The sequence below is a fragment of the Moschus berezovskii genome, chromosome 10 (assembly GCF_049115385.1).
Source record: "Moschus berezovskii isolate FMDL1 chromosome 10, NW_MosBer_1.0, whole genome shotgun sequence".
Taxonomy (NCBI): domain Eukaryota; kingdom Metazoa; phylum Chordata; class Mammalia; order Artiodactyla; family Moschidae; genus Moschus; species Moschus berezovskii.
Window position 1 is genome coordinate 19,699,756 of NC_142469.1, and position 21,277 is coordinate 19,721,032.

Below are 21,277 nucleotides of genomic sequence, written 5' to 3' on the forward strand. Positions count from 1 at the left end.
CACTCGAGCTGGAGATCACAGGATATAGCAAATTAGAAGAAACATTATTTTGACGACATTTGACAGTTCAATTAAAGTGTCTGAGGTGATGACCCTTGGTTAGACTACTGTTTCAGCTTTATTTGTTGCTGCTGTTGTTTTTTGCTTTTTTAAACTGCTTGATTAACTTCACAATATATAATGAACATCTCTCCATGCAATAGGTAAAACTGCCGCTGACAGAAACTAAACAGATTGGGTCAAAAACACAACAGTCAATGAGAAGCCGGTAACAGGAAGCCCACAAGAAACAACACCAAAAGATTTGCCACAGAGGTCTGTCACGAATATGTAAGTGGGAAGCAGATGTCCCTCTATTAGCATCAGGCATCAGGGCATAAAGCAAAACTCATCATGATGGCCGTGGTGAGGGGTCAGTGCTAACTGCCTGCAGATTATGACTCAACTGCTTCTCCCAAAGCTTTTCCATTAGTGGCCTCACCTCCTCCCCAGTCCTTTCCATATTCTCCTCTTTCACACTTGCCTATGGCTCTGCAAGCCTCTGAGCCATGTCCCATCTATAATGCAGAAACGGCTGCCTAACATGGAAGCACCTACGAGTTCCTCTAGGTACGTGGCTTCCAAAAGGAGGGCCAAAGGCTCTCCTTTATTAGCGTCTTTCCCCCTTTCATCCTTGCTTTCAGTCTCCTGGTTGGCATTTTCCATGCATTTTCCATGAGATTTTTTACTGCTTGTTCCTCTTTGGATGCCACTGCCCCGGGCCTATCCTTGCTGTCTCCTGGTCTTCCCCATCCTTGCTGCAAGAGTGACGCTTTCCCTCCTAGTCACCCCCCTCCTCAGCCCCAGCACATCCTACTCTTGGAGGCCACCCACAGCACACATACCCTCAGGGCCATCAGGAGCAGGGACTGAGAAGAGAGTGGACGACCAAGAGGTCTCTCAGCTTTAATTTTAAGACCACTATAACAATTCAGGAAAAACTAGGTGCAAGTTTAAATAAGAAAAACACTGCATAGAAATTTCCAGGATCTAGAATGATGAGATGTGTGTTGATCTGGTTAAGGAATTTTCTTTTAAAGCATCTATTGATAAATAAGAGAACACACCATTGTGTGTGGCTCAGTATGTTAGCAAATTTGGAAAACTCAGCAATGGCCACAGGACTGGAAAAGGTCAGTTTTCATTCAATCCCAAAGAAGGGCAATGCTGAAGAATGTACAGACTACCACACAATTGTACTCATTTCACATGCCAGCAAAGTAATGCTCAAAATCCTTCAAGCTAGGCTTCAGCAGTATGTGAACCAAGAACTTCCAAATGTATAAGTTGGGTTTGGAAAAGGCAGAGGAACCAGAGATCAAATTGCCAACATTTGTTGGATCATGGAAAAAGCAAGGGAATTCCAGAAAAACATCTACTTCTGCTTTATTGACTATGCTAAAGCCTTTGACTGTGTGGATCACAACAAACTGTGGAAAATTCTTAGAGATGGGAATATCAGACTACCTTACCTGCCTCCTGAGAAACCTGTATGTGGGTTAAGAAGCAACAGTTAGAAGCAGACGTGGAACAACTGATTGGTTCAAAATTTGGAAAGTAGTATGACAAGGCTGTATATTGTTACCCTGCTTATTTAACATATGCAGAGCATGTCATGTGAAATGCCAGGCTGGATGAATCACAAGCTGGAATCAAGATTGCCAAGAGAAATATCAACAATCTCAGATATGCAGATGATACCACTCTAATGGCAGAAATGCTTTTTCCAGCAGTCATGTATGGATGTTAGAGTTGGACCATAAAGAAGGCTGTGTACCAAGGAATTGATATTTTTGAATTGTGGTGCTGGAGAAGGCTCTTGAGAGTCCGCTGGACTGCAACGACATCAAATCTAAAGTCAATCCTAAGGAAAATCAATCCTGCATATTCATTGGAAGGACAGATGCTGAAGCTAAAGCTCCAATACTTTGGCCACCTGATATGAAGAGCTGATTCACAAAAGCCTGATGTTGAGAAAGATTAAAGGCAAAAGGATAAAGCGGTGGCAGAGGATGAGATAGTTAGATAACATTACTGACTCAATGGACATGAATTTGAGCAGACTCTGGGAGACAGTGGAGGACAGAGGAGCCTGGCATGCTACAGTCCATGGGTTCGCACAGTCAGACACTCCTTAGTGACTGAATGGCAACAGTATTAATAAATGATGTTTTAGCTTTAATTTTTGTCTTTTACATAGGAATTCTTTCTAACATATATTAGCCTACTTTCTTTCTAGAGAGTATGTTCAGGAATGATGTTCAAAACATGATTTAATCTTTTTTAAAGATTGTGCTTTTATAGTGACTATATTAAGCATATGTTTTTCCTAATAAAGTATGGGAGATACAGGTGTTGATGGTATCTGAGGATGGCCTAAGTAATACCTGCAGGAAAAAAATCCTAAGACTAGCTCTTTAGGGATCTGCTTATTCCCTGTATTTTAGTTCTCTATACATTCTAGATGATCACCATTAACGCAAACCTGTTAATAACTAAAGCAAATCAAAAGTTCTTTCAGAAGCTATATGTAAATATCTCACTTATTTATTCTTTAAATAATACTTGAGTACCTACTCATTCCTCCTTTGTAGGATGGGGATAACAGCTGAACTTTCTGTATCAATTAGATTTCTTCGTTGAAGACAACATAAATGAACTCTGGCTGTAACTTCCCTGGTGGTCTAGTGGCTAAGACTCATGCTTCCAATACAGAGGGTCTGGGTCCCATCTGTGATCAAGGAACTAGACCCCGAATGCCACAACTAAAGATCCCGCATGCATCCAGATACATAAATAAATATTAAAAGGAAAATAAAACTTGGCTAACTTATCTGGACTGTGAAGAAGGCTGATCGCCGAAGAATCGATGCTTTTGAACTGTGGTGTTGGAGAAGACTCTTGAGAGTCCCTTATACTGCAAGGAGATCCAACCAGTCCATTCTAAAGGAGATCAATCCTGGATGTTCATTGGAGGGACTGATGCTAAAACTGAAACTGCAATAGTTTGGCCACCTCATGCGACAAGTTGACTCACTGGAAAAGACTCTGATGCTGGGAAAGGTTGGGGGTGGGAGGAGAAGGGGACGACAGAGAATGAGATGGCTGGATGGCATCACCGACTCTGTGGACATGAGTTTGAGTGTACTCCGGGAGTTGGTGATGGACAGGGAGGCCTGGCGTGCTGTGATTCATGGGGTCGCGGAGAGTTGGACACGACTGAGCGACTGAACTGAACTTATCTGGAATAAGGTTGTACTGGAAGAAAAATGGGATGGTGGAGAACTCGCTGTGTAAAATGGGCAGGGCCATGACCACAGGCACTGGCACAGCCAGACCCTGGTCGCCATAGTGATGCCCACCCCCAGGGGCTCTCTCTGTATCTTTTCGGCACTTTGTGCAGATTCCAAGTTTCAGGTGAGCACATCCGATTGACGTAACCCGGGTCCCATGCCCTGACTACTCCCTAGTTACCAGAAAGTGGTGACAAGGACTTGAGTCAAACTCAGCTTTCAAACTGCGAAGTGGGCCCTGTTCCCACCAAGACTCAAAATTACAGATTCTCCACAAACAGAGTGGGAGGTTAGAAATTAGGCAGGTAGAAAGCCAGTGCTCACTGTATGACCTCACAAGACTGGGAAGACTTAGTGGGGGGATCTGTGTAAAGTACTTGGCACAACGCTGGCACAAGGAGGCAGGTGATCAATTTCAGCACTGTTATCATCATTAACTCAATGAGGTGGGCAATGCGCTCATCTCTAGGGATAAAAATGTAATAGGGCACATTTCTAACAAAAAGGCTCAATTATTTTTGAAAGCTTTCACAGGCAGAAACAAATATAAAAACATAATAATAATACCAATGAATAAGTGCAGGAGTATAGGTATGACTTATACTATAAGTCATACACTTATACTGTGACTCATACCTATACTGGAAAAGAAAGAAAAGGAAAAACTGCCCCAGTCAGAACAGAGAAGAAAACAGACTGAGCTCTGATCTGACAGCAGCATCATGAAAGGGCTTGGCATGTCTGAATTCCTATGACTGGGGCAGGTTCATGACTGTGAAGGATTCTGTGTATCACCAAAATGAGGGATTTCACTGACTACCAGGACTTGGTAAAGGGGGTGACATAATCAGACCTGGGGGGTGGGGTGATTCTTTGGGAGTGGTGAGAGAGGATGAGACTGAGCAGAGGCAATGTCAAGAGTTCCGATGAGAGAAGATGATGGCCTATTCTCAGCGAAGATGAACAATAAGGCAACAGCTTAGAAATACTGGGTCGACCAGAAAGTTCATTCAGGGTTTTCTGTAAGATATTATGGGACAACGTGAATTAACGTTTTGGCCAACCCAATAATTTAGTACATAGAATGAACTACATTCAGTGCCTCCAACACCAGGAGTGAGGAATGGGAGGGGTCCACAACTTCTTATGACGAGCAGATGGTCATGCTATCATTATAATGATAGGCAAGGGAATAATTCGAAGCAGTTGGAAGAGGAAAGAGAACGAGTTTCTGCGTGGGTTTTGGTTTGCCTCACATTAAGAGTTGGCAGCAAAGAATGCAGCTGAAGCTATTAAATTGGCTATTATTCAGGGAAGGTGGAGAGACTCCGTAGACACCTATAATATTGATTCCTATAAAAATGAAAGAACCAGATCACAAGATTTTGCATGTGATCTCAGAGGTAGTTCTTGGAGACCCCATCTATGATAGGAAGTCTGTGGATCTCAGTTTAGGAATCCATGGGATAGCACAAAGAGACTTGGGGAAGAGTCTTACAAATATTCAATGAGTGAGAGCGAAGTTGAAATGTTTACAAACCTAAGTATGGAATACATTGTTAAGATGAGTTCTGGCAGCAGGTAAGATACAGTTATATCCACTATGCTTAGCAACATATGCTCAGTTTCCTAGAGCTGTCTATTCTCTTGCTGTTTGTTTATCCGTGTGTCCCACTTATTCAATAATAACAAGAGTGAAGTGAAGTGAAAGTCGCTCAGTCGTATTCGACTTTTTGCGACCCCATGGACTGTCCATGGAATTCTCTAGGCCAGAATACCACAGTGGGTAGCCTTTCCCTTCTCCAGGGGATCTTCCCAACCCAGGGATCGAACCCAGGTCTCGCACATTGCAGGCGGATTCTGTACCAGCTGAGCCACAAGGGAAGCCAGTAGGCACTGTTAAATGAGATGTGAAGGCCATCATGTCTGGCACTAGGGACACAAAGACAAATTAAGGACCCTCAAGGAGCTTACAGTTCAGGTGGGCGGTACTTGTAAATAACTAAATACGGATGGGGAAATGAGTGTCGGACTTGCAATAGGTGCTAAGAGAGAGCACCATACTGCACCTCAGTTTTGAAATAAGGTTTTGAGGGAGAACTTCTTGGAGAGGACCAATAGGCTTTATTCTGAAGAATGAACTGTATTTAGCCTGGCAACCCTTCAATGTAATATACAGCATAGCTGTTTGTTCTGTGCTGCAAGCACTCCAGAAGGGCTTAGATGTAAAGTACAAGAAATGGCAAAAGGCAGTGGGTGGAAATGAAACCAGACAAGTAAGCAGGGCTAAGACAGTAGTCTAAAAGGCCAGCAATTTCCAAGAAAGGTAACTCTGTGAGGAAGCCTGGTTTAGGACAGCATTATGGATTTCACCACGGTGATAAACTAGGAAAAAATGAAAAGGCATGCAAATTCAATGAAAAAAAAAGACAAAGGAGATCCCCAATGTGCTAGTCAAACAAAAACAGTTGAAGGATCATATAAGACATCTTAAGGAGTTTGGGCTTCCCGCATAACTCAGTCGGTAAAGAATCTGCCTGCAATGCAGGAGACCTGGGTCCGATTCCTGGGTCAGAAGATACCCCTGGAGAAGGAAATGGCAACCCACTCCAGTATTCTTGCCTGGAAAATCCCATGGACAGAGGAGCCTGGCAGACTACCATCCATGGGGTCGCAAGAGTCGGACACGACTTAGTGACTAAACCACCAAGGAGTTTGGACTTTACACCAAGGGTAGTAGAGTGCCGCCACAAGATTTTAAAGAGAGGAATATGTAATCAGGCTTTCATTTTTATAAAATGTAAATCTGATGGTACTGCAGAGACTGGATTAGGAGCAGACAAGATTGCAGCCTGGGAAATTGGTTTGGCGGCTAAAGCAGCGTAAGACACATGAACGGATGGTGGTATGAAACAAGACAGTAGTTGCTAGGAAGAGGAACTGGATACACCAGAGGGGCAGGGCTGTTGTTTAGTCACTAAGTCGAGTCAGACTCTTTGTGACCCTATGGTCTGTAGCCCACCAGACTCCTCTGTCAATGGGATTTTCCAGGCAATAATACTGGAGTGGATTGCCATTTCCTTCCCCAGGGAATATTCCCCACCAGGGATCCAACCCTCCTCTCCAGTATTGGGAGGATGGAATCTTTACCTTTGAAGCACCAGGGAAGCCAGAGAAACTGGGAGCTAGGGGCAAAGAGACAATAATGAATTGCCAAGTGGAGGAGGAAGGGGAGGGAGAGGGAGAGGGAGAGAAAATCAAAAGTCACTACTCACAGTAAGTTTTGTGTATGGGCTTATATTGGTCTGTCAAAGCTTTTTAATCTTAAATCCAAAATGAAGTCAAAGCAGTGAACTGAAACCATCCACTCCTTTTCGTTTTGAAATCTAATTAAGTTTTACCTCCTGGCGATCTGGAATTAAATTTCTGAGATTGCTGTCAATTATTTCCTTTCTTGGTTTCTCTTCCTCTTTCTTACTTCCCTATTTTATTCTTAATATCTTATGTTTTAACTCTATGCTAACATACCTCATCATAACTTAGCTTTCCCCCTAGAACGGTGGAACATTAAATAACTGAAACTTGCCCCATCACAATCTTGTAGATTTCCCAAAGCATTCCCAAACTTGTCCTTGATCAGAATCTTGTAGGTTTTCTGAAGCTTTCCCCCTGCTTCTTGGAATGTTTGAGGGGTAATGTTCACAAGGTAATTTTCTGTTGTATGACTTGCTTTTTTTCAGCGGAGACTTTGAGCATTATAGTCATCATTTCATTTTCTTAAAAAAAAGAAAAGCTTCTTTTTGTCGTAAAGGTAAAACATATTTTCATCATATTAAACTTTCGAATATGACTCACAGTTATATCACTTGTACAAACAGTAAAACAAATAAACAGATTACATCTGGTTCTATTAAGTGTATACGGCGGTGGCAGAAGGGCAGAAGAAATGCAAAATTTCCATCTCAGACCCCCGTTCCCAAAAGCAGAACAGCAAGTCTGCACGGGGAGGTGACCGCCCTCGTGGGGCAGCGCAGTCCCGGGCTGCGGGCGAGTCGGCCTCCCCCCGCCTCCGCCAGGCGGCCCGGCTCGCCCGCCCTCGCCACAGCTCGGGGTCCTCGCCCCGTCCCCGAACGACTTCTCCGTCCGGGAACTGATTCCTGCTGCGGACGAACTGCACCGTCCCTGCACCCACAGTCCGCAGGGGGGCTCTGCAGGGGCCGGGAACAACAGCCCCAAGAACCAGGCGGTTTCGCGGGGGCAGGAACTAGGACTCCGGGCTAGGCCAGGGGCGGATCCTCCGGGAGCAGTCGAGCGCCCACCAGGTCCGGGAGGCTTGGCGCCGCGGGCTGGAGCCGGGGGGCGGGGCGGCCCCGCGCCGAGCGCGCTCCCTCCCGGCGCGCCCCCCTCCCGCGCGCCCCAGCCTCCCGGCGCGCCCCCGCGGCGCGCGCCCCCTCCTCCCGGCGCGCCCTCGCTCCCGGCGCGCGCCCCCTCCTCCTGGCGCGTGCCCCCTCCTCCTGGCGCGCGCCCCCTCCTCCCGGCGCGCCCTCGCTCCCGGCGCGCGCCCCCTCCTCCTGGCGCGTGCCCCCTCCTCCTGGCGCGCGCCCCCCCCCCGGCGCACCCCCGCTCCCGGCGCGCGGCCCCCTGTCCCGGCGCACCCCCACTCCCGGCGCGCGGCCCCCTCTCCCGGCGCACCCCCGCTCCCGGCGCGCGGCCCCCTCTCCCGGCGCACCCCCGCTCCCGGCGCGCGCCCCACTCCTCCCGGCGCGCGCCCCCTCCTCCCGGCGCGCCCGCGCTCCGCCCGCCGGGCCCGCGGCCTCCCCGCCCCCTCGGGCGCTCCGTAGCCGTGACGTGCGCGCGGCGGGGCCGGGGACTCGGCAGGGCGCCGGCCGGCGGGTGGAGACGGACCCGGGATCTGTCCGAGCAGGAAGCGAGCCGGAGACCGGTCGCCGCCGCCGCCCCGTGCCGGTGCCGGCGCTCGCCGTCGCGGTCTGCTCGCCCTCGTCAGACGCGCACCCCACCCTCCAGCCTCGCCCCCCACCCTCCAGCCTCGCCGGCGACAGGTAGCCCCGCCGCCGCGCACCTGCCCGCGCGTCCGCACCGGTGAGTGTCCGGGGCGCCCGCGCCTCGCCCTCTGCAGTCGCGCTGTCCGTGCCCGGCCTCGCTTCGGGGCCTCCGCCCGCCGCCCGGGGTCGAGGAGCCGGCTCGGTCCTCCCGAGGACGCCGGGGTGAAGCAGGTGATGAGTGGGCCCGGGCGGCGGCGGTTCCCGGGAGCTCAGGGCTGGGTCTCATTTCCACAGGACAATGGGAGTCTCCTTTCACGGGTTTATCATCACTAAGATACCTTTGTGTATCATCTCTGGCTCCCAGGTTCAAACAGAGCACTCAGGTGTCCAACTCAGACCTGGACTCCGTGACAGTTTTCTCTTTCGTCCACGAGCTTAAAATTCAGTGCAGAAAGAGTGCTTTTTGTTCTGGGATGTGAGAATCAGCTGCTATTACTATTAATCATATAGGAGCCCGGATTGGTACTATTTAAAGTTGCATTTTTAGTCTTTGGTTAGTCTAGTGTTTGGGGTATGTTAATTTATGTATCTGCTACTGAACAAGAGCTTTTCATATTTGTTAATTTCCAAAGCTCTTTAAAACGATAAAATTGCTCAAACTGTGGGATAAGGAAATAGTTTGATAGGGTTATTGTTAACTAGAGCGTCCATATCGGAAATATTTCCATACAGTTTTAGAAAAAGTGTTTCGTTTTATCCGGCGTGAAGTTTGTAGTGGAGGAATGCTTAAATCCTAATCTACAGATCTAAGGAGCTAGGAACTCTGCCCCAATTTAATAGGCTGCTGTTCGTGCTAAGTAAGTTTTCCTGGTTGTTGTGCTCTGACCATGTGGATGCGATGTAGCTAAATATCGTCAGGGTTTGAGAGTTTTTAAAAGTGTTATTCTTCAGATTTAACTGAACACTGTTCACACCATAAACTGTGAATCTTGAACTTGGTCATGGTACAAAGGTTGGCAGCAAAAGGACTTTTCTCTACAAATTAACTAAACTTCTTAGATTCCTTGGCTTGTGGTTTGCCATTGGAAATTGTTTACTGAAAAAATTACCTTGGTGTCTTTTATTATTAATTTTAGTAACACCACAGCTTGGTCTATAGCCAGAGCTTGAAACAGAGCAACCTTTTAAAATAACTCATTGACTTTTAAATATCCAGCTCATTTAGAGTAATTTCAGTTGCGCAGAATTACTTGCATAGTGGTAAACAAAAGTTGTTTTAGTCTTATGCACATTTGCCCAGTTGCATTTGTATGTTCTGTGTGACGTGCTATTTATTGTTGGCTTTTAAGTTACATTTTAGTTTTCAAAAACTGACTTTAAGAGGGAGTAATGGAAGTGGTGAGCAACTTCAAGAAAAGATAATGATTAAAAACTTTCTATATAATATTTTTAACTGTGTATAATATTATAGTTTTTCATTAGTGTCTGGAAACATGGACAAGAAAAATGTCATAAGCTATTGCAAAATTTAATGTAAATTCATGCAAAGTCTTCATAAGTGGTAACCTGTGGAGCTCATCTGAAATGGATTTTTTCCTTTGTTTATGTTTGTGTGATCAAGTTTTAAAATAACAGTGGCCAGGAAATCTGAGAGAAGCTGAAGGCCCTTTTCTCATCCTGTTGTGACTTTGCCTGGAGACTGTGGTAGATTATGTAGTCCATTGTTTAGATAACCCGTCTGTCTACAGGTTCTAAAATACAACTTTCTTTTTTTTTATTAATTAATTTTTATTGCAGTATAATTGCTTACAATGTTGTGTTACCTTCTACTGTACAGCAAAGTGACTCAGCCATACATATGCATTTACCCCCTCTGTTTTGGATTTCCCCTCCCATTTAGGACATCACAGTGCATTAAGGAGAGTTTCCTGTTCTATGCAGTATGTTCCCATCAGTTATCTGTTTTATACATGGTATCAATTGTGCAGATGTGTCAGTCCCAATCTCCCAATAAAACGCACCTCTTAAAATAAAATTTTAAAGAAACGACTGTGAGGTTTGAATAAATATAAGCACCCCAGACATTTTTTTAAAGAAAACTACAGTCTGCTGATAATTGAAGTACCAAGTCTGTTATGTCAAATGTCAGTTTTACAAAGATATTTAACTTTTGTGAATTTTTATTTCTATATATTAAAACATTTTAAGTAGAAGATTGAAAAAAGTATGACAACTGTATTAAATTCCATACAGTTTATCTGTAATCCTTATGAGATATTTGGTATTAGTATAATTGGTGACTGGCCCTTTAGTAGGATAAAATTGTCATTTATTAGGCATCTGTCATGAGCAGAACACTGAGGAACTTGATCTACAAAATAATTTTCAGGGTTGGTGGTCTTGTGTGTGTTGTGTGCGCTCGGGTGCTCAGTTGTGTCCGACTCTTTGCGACCCCCATGGACTGTAGCCTGCCAGGCTCCTCTGTCCATGGGATATTTCATGCAAGAATAGTGGAGCAAGTTGCCACTTCCTACTCCAGGGGATCTTCCTGACCCAGGGATCGAACCTGCATCTCTTTGAGTCTCCTACTTGGGCAGGCAGATTCTTTACGCTAGCACCACCTGTCCTAAATCGTCCCTTGAGGAAATTTAGGCTCAGAGATTAAATATTTGCTCAAGGTCATGTGAAATCGCTGTGAAGTCGCTCAGTCGTGTCCGACTCTTTGCGACCCCATGGACTGTAGCCCACCAGGCTCCTCCATCCATGGAATTTTCTAGGCAAGAGTACTGGAGTGGGTTGCCATTTCCTTCTCCAGGGGATCTTCCCAACCCAGGGATCGAACCTGGGTCTCCCGCATTGCAGGCAGACATTGTACTGACTGAGCCACCAGGGAATCGCAAGGTCAGTTCCTGAGAGAGTCTGGATTCACACTCAAGTCCTATGACCGTGACACCTCGGTCCTTTCCACCAGAACAGGTTACCTTGATCTCAGGTGCATTTGGTAGACTGTTCTGGTAAACCTGCAGAACTGGTATTGTGCTGAAGAATGTAACTGCAGATTTGAAGGAGGCGCAGAGCAGTGATGTTGAGAAAGCCCAGACATGGGACTGTGGAACTAACTTTGGATTCTGTTCCTTCATTCTTAGGTGGACAGCCTTAAACAGTGATAGGATGTTGCTTTATCATTTTGGGGGTAAATTCCAGAATATGACCCGTATTGTGCACTTTTAATCTTGGTGGGTTATAGGAACTAGAATCAGACTGTAATGTGGCACTGGTTTTCATTGTAGCTAAAATGAATAGCATAATATTCTTGGTTAGGATAGAACTTAAAAATGAAGTAGACTATTGCTCATAAATACAGTAGTTGCCTTTTAAATAATACATAATTAAATGTGTAATACTAAGGGGGGAAATGGTTTTTAGATAATGATTAAATGGTGACCTGTTCGATTAGAACAGTTTTTATAATGGCCTGTGTTTATTTCAGGAATGTCCCTTGAGCTATAATAGACATAAAGAACAAAAATGAGCACACAAAGTCCACCTTCTGTAACAAATGAGTCACTTCGGCAGTAGAATATGGTTGAGTAAATGAGCAGAAAAATAGTAGAAAGGTGGAGTTGGGTGACTTCTGTTACAGGTGTTTATTTGTTTTAAACTGCGGGGAATTTTGCATCTAAAAGATACTCATATTCAACTGTAAATACAAAACCATCATCCAAGGGCTAAGTGTAAATTATTAATGGATGATCTGTAACACATCTGCTTTTGTGTGTGTGTGTGGATAATCAAGAACTAACTAAAGCTTAATAAGCTTAATTCTGTTTTTGATAATAAGCTTAATTCTGTTTTTGAGGCATATATAATGTTAAGAGGAACCAGGACAGTCTGCATTTAAAATAGTTACACTTTTGACACATTTAGTGGACTGTTAATAATCTTAAAATGTAACTATTAGGATATCTTCCTAATTATGGTGTTCAAAGATGTTTTTTTCTTTCTTATTGAGTAGTGTAAGAATGACACAGTGATTTGAGAAATGACCACAAGTCAGCAAGAGTTCTCCCTGTGCGTCCTGAGGCATGGGAAGTCAAACTGGAAGAACAGATCCGGCTAGAAACCTTACTGGTGCCAGAGAGAGAGGGAAGTCCTTTCTATTCACAAAGCAGGTCTCCAGTGAAACCAAAATACCTAGGCACATTCCTCGGGTGATATTCACATGCCTGCCAAGTGATGTGCACAAGGCCAGGCGGTGCTCCCAGCAGAACCACAGGCATTGCTCCTGTATGTTACATCACTTGTTCTTTTATTTGAAGGTAACCTGCCGCTTAACCTTTCCATGGTAAGGTATTCGATATCGCAGATTTAAAATACTTCTATTCTATATGGATGAGCACCTTTATCAACCAGTATTTACTGAGGGTCCATTGTGTCTGAAATACAGCTGTTAATGGACACTGGTTCTTCCCTGTCCTGCAGATCTTTGAATTTAGGGTACAGAAAGCGTGGCGCAGATGTGAAAAGAAAGATAATCAAAAGCATCCATTTAAAACCTGAAGACGCCTATGTCAGAAGTGAACATCTTACACGTGTGGCGCTTTCCTGTTTTGGAATTCGTTTATGTACATTTGGTCCTAGAGCAACTTGATTAAGTAGATATAGTAAATTTATTCCTGATTGGCAGATGAGAAAATGGAGACAAAAAAAAAGAAGTATTGTGTTGGTCGAAACGTTCATTCTGGTGTTTCCTACCATCGTGTGGGAAAACCTGAACAAACTTAATGGCCACTGCAGTGCTTTTTGAAGGTCACATGGGAGGCTGCTTAGGAGCATCCCTGAGAATTGGACCTTCTATCCACATATTCCCATAGATCCGCCCTCCTCCAGGATTCCTAGCTCTTAGATGTTAGTTGGGGTTAACCTTTTAGTCAGTCAGTTCAGTGGCTCAGTTGTGTTGGACTCTGCGACCCCATGGACTGCAGCATGCCAGACCTCCCTGTCCATCACTAACTCCTGGAGTTTACTCAAACTAGTGTCCATCAAATTCGTGATACCATCTAACCATCCCATCCTCTGTCGTCCCCTTCTCCTCCTGCCTTCAGTCTTTCCCAGCATCAGGGGCTTTTCCTGCGAGTCAGCTCTTCACATCAGCCTCTCAGCAGTGACTTATTTCATTTTATGAATTTAAATCAGATGGTTCAGAAAATTCTGAATAATCAGGGTCACTAAAGTGATAATTTACAAGTTGTTTTTCCTTTTTCTTCCTTTTTTTTTTTTTTATAAATGTAAAGTGGAAGATGAGTATGATGCTTTATTATGGAACTATAACATTTTCAATGGATTAATGGAGTCAGCGTTGGTAGTTAACTTTTCTAGTAGAGTTTTTAAGAGAAAACTGCAATTAGTTTTAAAAAAGGAGAAAAGTATTTTGGGGGAGTTTTGAAGATAAATTTTATGATTTGGCACATTGGTATTGATCTGATGGTTATCTTGCTTTTGTAAAGACTCACTAATGAACTGTGAGGTGTGACTGTGCTGGTATCTGTATGCCTTCATTCATTCCACAAATATTTGAGTGTCTGTTACGCGGAGGCACAGTTCTAAGTGTTGATGATAAGGTGATAAATTAAAACCAAGTCCTTGTACTGAGTGACATTTTATTGTTGTTTTGAATTAAGTTAATTATAGACTCTTCATTCTAGTATGTGATTAACAGGGCTGACCCTAAAGTTGGGAAATAGTTGTCAGAGTGGTGCAATTTGAGGGCTACTGAAAGCCTCATTTGCTCTAAAATAGTCTATTCCTGGCCTTCAGTCCCCTGAGTCACAGCCCTGTTACCAGTCGACTCCTGATAAATACTAATGTGTTCCACCTTTTATCACAGTTTCAGGAAACAAGGCTGAGAGAAAAGTAAAGGGAGGAGAGAGGATTGGCACAGTATGATTTTAATGGCAGCTATTGTTTGTTGAGGATTGCTGTGTGTAAGTGCTGTGTGTGCCTCAGCTCAGCTAATCACTGTGTCACTTCAGTGCCCTGGGCATTGTGACTTGTGTCGGGAAACAGAGACACAGGCGTGGTAAACCCGCTCAAGCTCCCAGCCGGTACTGGGTGAAGCTGGGACTGAACCCCTTGCCGTCCTCAGAGTGTGCTCGCAGACACTCACGTGGGGAGAGTGCCCACAGACTTGTGTTGTGCCGCCGGCAAGTCAGGGCGCACTGTGAGTGAGGGCTGGCGCGGAGGGTCAGGAGAGCTTGTTGGGCGAGTGGGGGAGTTGTTGGGGGCAGGGACAAGGTGGGTTATTGTTGTTGCCGTTGTTTGCCTAACTGCTGACCCCTGACCCTCTTCATTCCAGCCCCCAGGCCCCAGAGTTGCATTTGTGGAAAGGGCTTGCTAGTCCAGCCCCAAAGTGGGAAGGCAGGCAGAGGGGAGGGCATCCCGGTTTTGCCTCTTATTACCAGGGTCGCATAGCTTAGCTTCTCTGGGCTTCAGTTTGTCGGATGGAGGCTACAGTATTACCTATCTGGTGTGGTTCTCGTGAGGACTGGATTAGACACTAATACAGGGAAAGCAATAGCCAGGGTACTGTGTTGGGGTTTTCCCCATGTTTAACGTGGAATGTTCATCCAAAAGGAAAAACAAGCTATGTATTGGAGATTCAGGTGAAATCTTGAAGGGTTGACCTGTTTTAAGTAGGCGCACACCACAATTATCTGGGAACTAGTAAAAACACGTCAGAGAGCTGTGGGTGGGGTGTGGGCAATGGCATTTTAATAAGCTGCTCAGTTGATTTATTTGTGCACCAAAATTTGAGAACCTCTGGTTGACACCTTTCCTTCAGCCTCTGCTTTGGAAAGGTGTTGGCAATAACACAGAAACATTGCTTGGATTAACCAGACAGCATGCGGTAGGAGGAAGTGAAGTATCGGTTACCAGAATCTCTCCATTGATTGTTTTTTTCATTTAAGCTTATTTGGAGCTCACAGCGTTTATCTTGAGAGGACAATGCAGTGTTAAATTTCACACGTTGATTGTGGAGAGTATTGCAGCTTATTAACCAGCTTCATTTGGAAGGGAGCTGGTCATGTTTAATTTTTAAATGACTATACAAACAGCAGTGGAGCTTCCCAGATGGAGCTGGTGGTAGAGAATCCACCTGCCAGTGCAGGAGCCATAAGACACTTGGGTTCGATCCCTGGGTCAGGAAGATCCCCTGGAGAAGGAAATGGCAACCCACTCCAGCGGAGAATCCCATGGACAGAGGAGCCTGGTGGGCCACAGTCCTTGGGGCCACAAAGAGTCAAACATGACTGAGCGTGTGTGCACACACACACACACACCGCAGTATTATATAAATAATTCTCATTAAATCTTAAGACCTTGTAAAACTTTTTAGCTGGATTTCTTCAGATAAGGCACTGTTTTGAATAACCAGTCTTGGGCTTGTTAGCCACAGCAGGTGAGGTCCCAGCTGGAAGAGATTCCATCCTGGATGGTGTGGGTGAGGAGACTGCAGGGGTTAGAAGCAAACATGAAGTGGGGAGGTACCCAGGGGGTAGCAGTGGTGAGAAGCCCTCAGTTCTCCAGAGATCCTGGGAGTAGAGAGCTGGCCTTGAGGAGGAGGGCGGGTGGGAGCCCAGGCTTCAAGGCGGGAGCAGGGAGGTTCCCGGGGCTCTCGGTGTCCTCTGTCTTCTTGTGGCTTCCGTTGCCAGGCAGCTGGGGAGACCAGTTAGCATGGCTCTGAGTAGGGAGCCTTGGGCAGGAGCGGAGCAGAAGAGGGAAGGGGGTGCAGTGGAGCAACTGAATAACTCAGGCATCAATCGGAAACTTTGGGATTCTGTTGCATTGCCTTGGTGCATTTTAAATAATTTGTAGCTTTGTGATGTGTCTGCAAAGTGCTTGAGACTACCTGTTTTTTACATGCTTTTAGAAAAGACTTTCTCATTTAATCAAACAGTTAGGAAATGTGATGATCCATATAGCCCTAAGAAAAACATAACCTAGGCAGGTTAACATAAAGCACTTTATCGTTCATGTATTGTTGTGCCTTAGTAAGTCTTTCTGAAGTTTTCTTCATTGGGTAGTCTTGGTTTGATAGAATGAATGTTTTTCATTTAAAAAATCTTTTAATGATTAAGTTTAAAATATTTTAGCAAGAAAAGTCCTTTGCCTTCTGGAATTTGTACTTCCTATTCACTTGGACTGATAGCAGGAACACCAGAATACAGTTCATAGAAGTAGGACTATTATGAAATAATTGTTCTTCTTCCCCAAGTCCTTTTAAAGACACATTAAATTTCTGTATGAATCTGTTACAGTGTACTGTTATACAGCTGCCTTCTGCTAATGCCAACTTTACCTAGTTAATTTGAATTCTGGCAAAAAGTTTAAACTTCTGCTCTTCACTTTGGATAGATTCCTGAAGATTACTAAAGAAAAAGATTTCTTGCCTTAAAGAGATGGCGTGAAGGTTGCTAGTTTATGAGCATTACTCGAGGCAAAGCAACTAGAATAATTTATATTTCCCCTCTTATGGGTTCCAGGGGAAAGAGTCCAAGATTTTATTCGATTAAGCAGCAGCTACACTGGGTCTTTGGAGAAGGAAATGGCAACCCACTCCAGTGTTCTTGCCTGGAGAATCCCAGGGACAGCGGGGCCTGGTGGGCTTCCGTCTATGGGGTCGCACAGAGTCGGACACGACTGAAGCGACTGAGCAGCAGCAGCAGCAGCAGACTGGGTCTTATTCACAGCTTCCAAAAAAAGAGCAAATTAATCAGTAACCAACACCTAGGTATGAGACTTTAACATACAAACAAAGGGTACGTCTATGTAAATGTTATAATTGGGGGGGTTTGGGGGAACAAGTAAGTTTCTCAGCTTGTCTTTAAAAGAGTATGGTGGAAAAAATAAACAGGTTTGGGGTAAACAAAATCACACCTGTGCTTGGAAATCGTACTTTTCTTTTTTCCTGTTAAGTGAACCTTTTTCTGAAAGGAGTGAGTTCAAACTTTTGTGAAGTCTTCTGAAAGCATATTGTTTATTTTGATTTGATGCTGATAGAATTAGTATCCCACAGGAAAGGTTTGAGGCTGTCGGCTTTTCCTTGTTATGCTCTTTGAATTTCCTTGATTTGAGGATTGAGTTATTCCAGAGAGAACTTTTTTCCCTTTGCTTGTTATTTTTTTTCTAAAATTAGATGAAACATCTGTGTTTTGGTTTGTGGGCATAATTTGCTGTCTGTTATCCTTTTGGTATTTTGGGGAAGAACAAAGTATGCATGTGTGTGTGTTTTGAGAGGGAATGAATTACTTTCTCTGTGTTTCTGGTCTGTCATTATTGAGTTGAAGATGAGAAGAGCGAGATGATTTATGTATCTGTTGTGCTTGAGGTTGCAAACAGAACTGTGGCTTGTGTTGGCTATTGAGATGGTGGAGAAAACTGTTTTAAAGGGTAAAAATAGTTGTCTTGTATCCACCTGCTAATGAGAAGGTTTGTATTAGTTTGGAGCTTCCCAGGGGTGCTAGTCATGAAGAATCCACCTGCCAGTGCAGGAGACACAGGAGACTTGGGTTTGGTCCCTGGATTGGGAAGATCCCCTGGAGGAGGAAATGGCAACTTGCTCCAGTATTGTTTCCTGGAAAATTTCATGGACAGAGAATAAAGATTTTCTATCAGATGTGGTGGCGAGGGGGAGGGGAGGAAGAGAATTGAATGAATTTGAGCATATGACCGGATTCACTTCAGATGGTTTTTTGGCCAACCCAGTAAGTCAGAGAATAAAATTTCAGTCAGAATTTTGTATTTTCTAGAGATAGATTCTACTGATGAGTTTGCTTTGGAAGGGGTGGGGGGCGCAGCATAAATTAGGAATTTATAAACCAATTGTTTGCTATGATGATTTTCACGAGTTATTAGCATAGATGGAGATAGCTTGACGTCTGCATGGAATGTTAGTGTGTCAGAAAGTGGGCTGTTTATTAACAGTGTGCCTCTGGGACTGGCCCAGAATCTCATGCACTTTGGTCCTATTCTCTGCGATCCCGCTGTTTGGCAACAGCATTGACCTAGACTATTTTCGGGACCTACAGACACCTGAGTACTTCAGCATGCTTGAACAGTGAAAGACAGCAGTGTCTTGTGATGATTGGAGTGGGCCCAGAATGACTCTCCAACAGTACAGTTCTGATAACTCCTGAGGGCCAGTGACGTGCCACCCTTTGCGAGCCCTATAGTCCTTTCCTCATTAATTCTAGTGTGGGCCCTGTGAGGCGGCTCTTCTCACCTCCTTTTGCAGCTGGGAAAACTGAGGTCTAGCAACTTGCCTAGGTGACACTGTAACGGGGGCAGGACTGAAGGTGTCTCCCGGTGGTCTGGATCCAGAGCCTCTGTCCCGTTTAGAATGTTAGTTTCCTCTTTTGTGTGTTCTTTTAAAGATTTGAAGCTTTGAGGTTTAAGCCGTTGTGTCCTCTTTCTAAACGAGGGTGATGACATCCTGACCCTCAGGCAGCAGTGACGTTTCTCGTCCAGGGCGGATGGGTCCTCTGCGATGCGCCCACCCACCAATTCCTGCTGTTCACAGGGCCCCAGCCTCTCCTCGGACTGATGACAGGGGAGACCTTGTGGGAGTGTCGAGGCTAAACCATTCTAGATGACGTTTTAAATTCCTTAACCACTACCCCTTTCACTTACCTTATTAATTTGCTTTAAACAAATGTATTGCTGTTAAGTTTTGCATAAGTTAAATAACTAAATTGTAATTTTTTTGTTATCCTTGGAAAGCTGCTTGTTTAAAGGATCCCAATAAATGACTTCTTTTGTAAAGGGAAGAATCTTTTTGTAAAACAAATGATTGTTTTCTAGATTATACTAATAAGTCTGAATCTTTCACATATGACCTTTGCATAAACACAGACCCGGATAAACACACATTTCATATGAATATGCCTAAATTGAGTTTGACTTCATACTGTGCTTGATACTGTTAATAAAAAGGGATTGAAAAAATGGGTTTATTAAGTGCTGTTTGTTGTATTTGTACTAAAATGTACTTTAGTAGGCTTATCTAGATGAAGAATAATGTTCTTTTAAGCAGTAGGTTGAGGTTAAATATATAGCACAACAGTAAATTCTTTTTGTGTCATAAAAATTTATTAGGTAAATGTTAGTGTTCTGTTTAAATGCCAAAGTAAGTGTTTTACATGAGTCTGAAATTTATTCTCTAAAAATAACAGATAAAGTTTAGAGTGAGAGTTTATGAAACAGTTGTTATGGTTGAAAAGCAGACAAACTGTTGTTTGGAACAGACAATTTCATGCAGTCCTGAGTGAAATATTTATTTCCTATACCTAATACCTTGCTAATGAGGCCATGAACCCAGTTCCATTGTAATCTGTGTTCTCTCCCTGAACACTCAACAGAGACTACTCTGTAACCTCCTAATTAATAGATCCAGTGGCCTCATTTAGATCGTTCTTCTTTTCCAAACTCTTCAGCTGCTGACTGACTAATCTTCCTTGAACTCTTCCTTCTCAGAGCCTGTGCTCTTGCACTCTCCCAGATCTCTGACGTTTGTGGTCTGGTTTTGCTGCTTGATTTTCTCTGCCCATGCCTCTACTGTTCATGTCTCATAAAATCCTGTGCTTGGCACTTTGCTCTACTTGCTCTGGTTTTATTTTTGATAATTATATCAGCTCTTATTTCATGCCGCTTTCCCCTCAGATTGCTTTCTGTGTTATCTTGAGCAGCCTTTCCAAACTGATGCTCCGCAGACATCTTCATGAACTATAGAAATGATCCCTGAAAGTATCGTCTTCACAGACACCTTCCCATTTCACATATTGCCTCCCAGGCCCCCTCCAGGCAGAAGCTGCCTTTCCCCCCCGTTTCCCTTACGGTCCTCTCCTTACCCTGATGGTTCACGCTTGGAGCTTCACTCACCTTTCCTCGCGTCACTCGTCACACTCTATGAAGGCCGGCCATCGCTTTCCTGCCCGGGGCCAGGTGCAGCCTCAAGCCTGCTCTCCTGAACGCCTCCCCGCGTTTGGCCTTTGCCCTCAGCGTCTGGGCTGCCCTGTGCATTGCCTTTAGAGTTCTGTTTCAGAGTAGAAATCTGCCTGTAATAATCTCTTCCTCAGTGAGAGTCCCTGTTTACCCCTTTAATACATTGGCAAGTCCAGACGTTTATTGTGGGATTTGACGCTCTTTGTGGACCGATCTCTTGGCCCACTTTTCACCTGAGCACTCGTCACACTTTGGCCATTGTCCTATGCCCAGGCCCCATCGACCTGTTCCCCAGACACATCCTGGGTCTCCCAGCTCCCTGCTCCACTTCAAACAGGCCTTTGTCTGGAATTCTTTCCTTTACTCAGGCTTACCCATCTCTCAGAACCTGCTTGAATTAAATCTTTGAAAGTAGCTTTCCCCAGTTTACTGTTTTGGAAGCATGTCTGTATTATAGTATTCATCACTGGTTATATAATATATGTGTATCTTCTTTCATGCTCTTCCTAGTTGGTGAATGACTCAAGTGTGTGAACTGCCAGCAAATGATTTGGTGAGGTTTTATTTAGATCAGCAGATCTTGGGACTTAGGACTCCTTTATACTCTTTAATTATTGAGGACTCTGTAAAGATTTTGCTTATCTGTTTAGTTATATTTATTGATATTGAAACTCCAATACTTTGGCCACCTCATGCAAAGAGTTGACTCATTGGAAAAGACGCTGATGCTGGGAGGGATTGAGGGCAGGAGGAGAAGGGAACGACAGAGGATGAGATGCCTGGATGGCATCACCGACTCGATGGACATGAGTTTGAGTGAACTCCGGGAGTTGGTGATGGACAGGGAGGCCTGGCGTGCTGTGATTCATGGGGTTGCAAAGAGTCGGACACGACTGAGCAACTGAGCTGAACTGACTGTATTAGAAATTTTAAAAATATTTA

At 44.5% G+C, this 21,277-nt stretch overlaps 1 protein-coding gene and 1 pseudogene across 5 annotated transcripts in view; one reads left to right on the forward strand and one right to left on the reverse strand.

Moving 5' to 3' along the window:
* Nucleotides 1–369: 369 nt before the first annotated feature.
* On the reverse strand, nt 370–6,865 carry LOC148776286 (protein BEX2-like; annotated as a pseudogene).
* Nucleotides 6,866–8,354: 1,489 nt separating this feature from the next.
* MYO6 (myosin VI) overlaps nt 8,355–21,277 on the forward strand; it is a 161,734-nt gene continuing 148,811 nt past the window's right edge. For 3 of the 5 annotated variants that reach the window (XM_088840546.1, XM_055433863.2, XM_055433864.2), the window contains exon 1: nt 8,355–8,432. The gene's annotated coding sequence lies outside the window, so the exon portion shown is untranslated. Of the gene's footprint in view, nt 8,567–12,663; nt 14,556–21,277 lie in introns of those variants that run through there. The other 2 variants (XM_088840544.1, XM_088840545.1) reach the window with 2 other exon arrangements.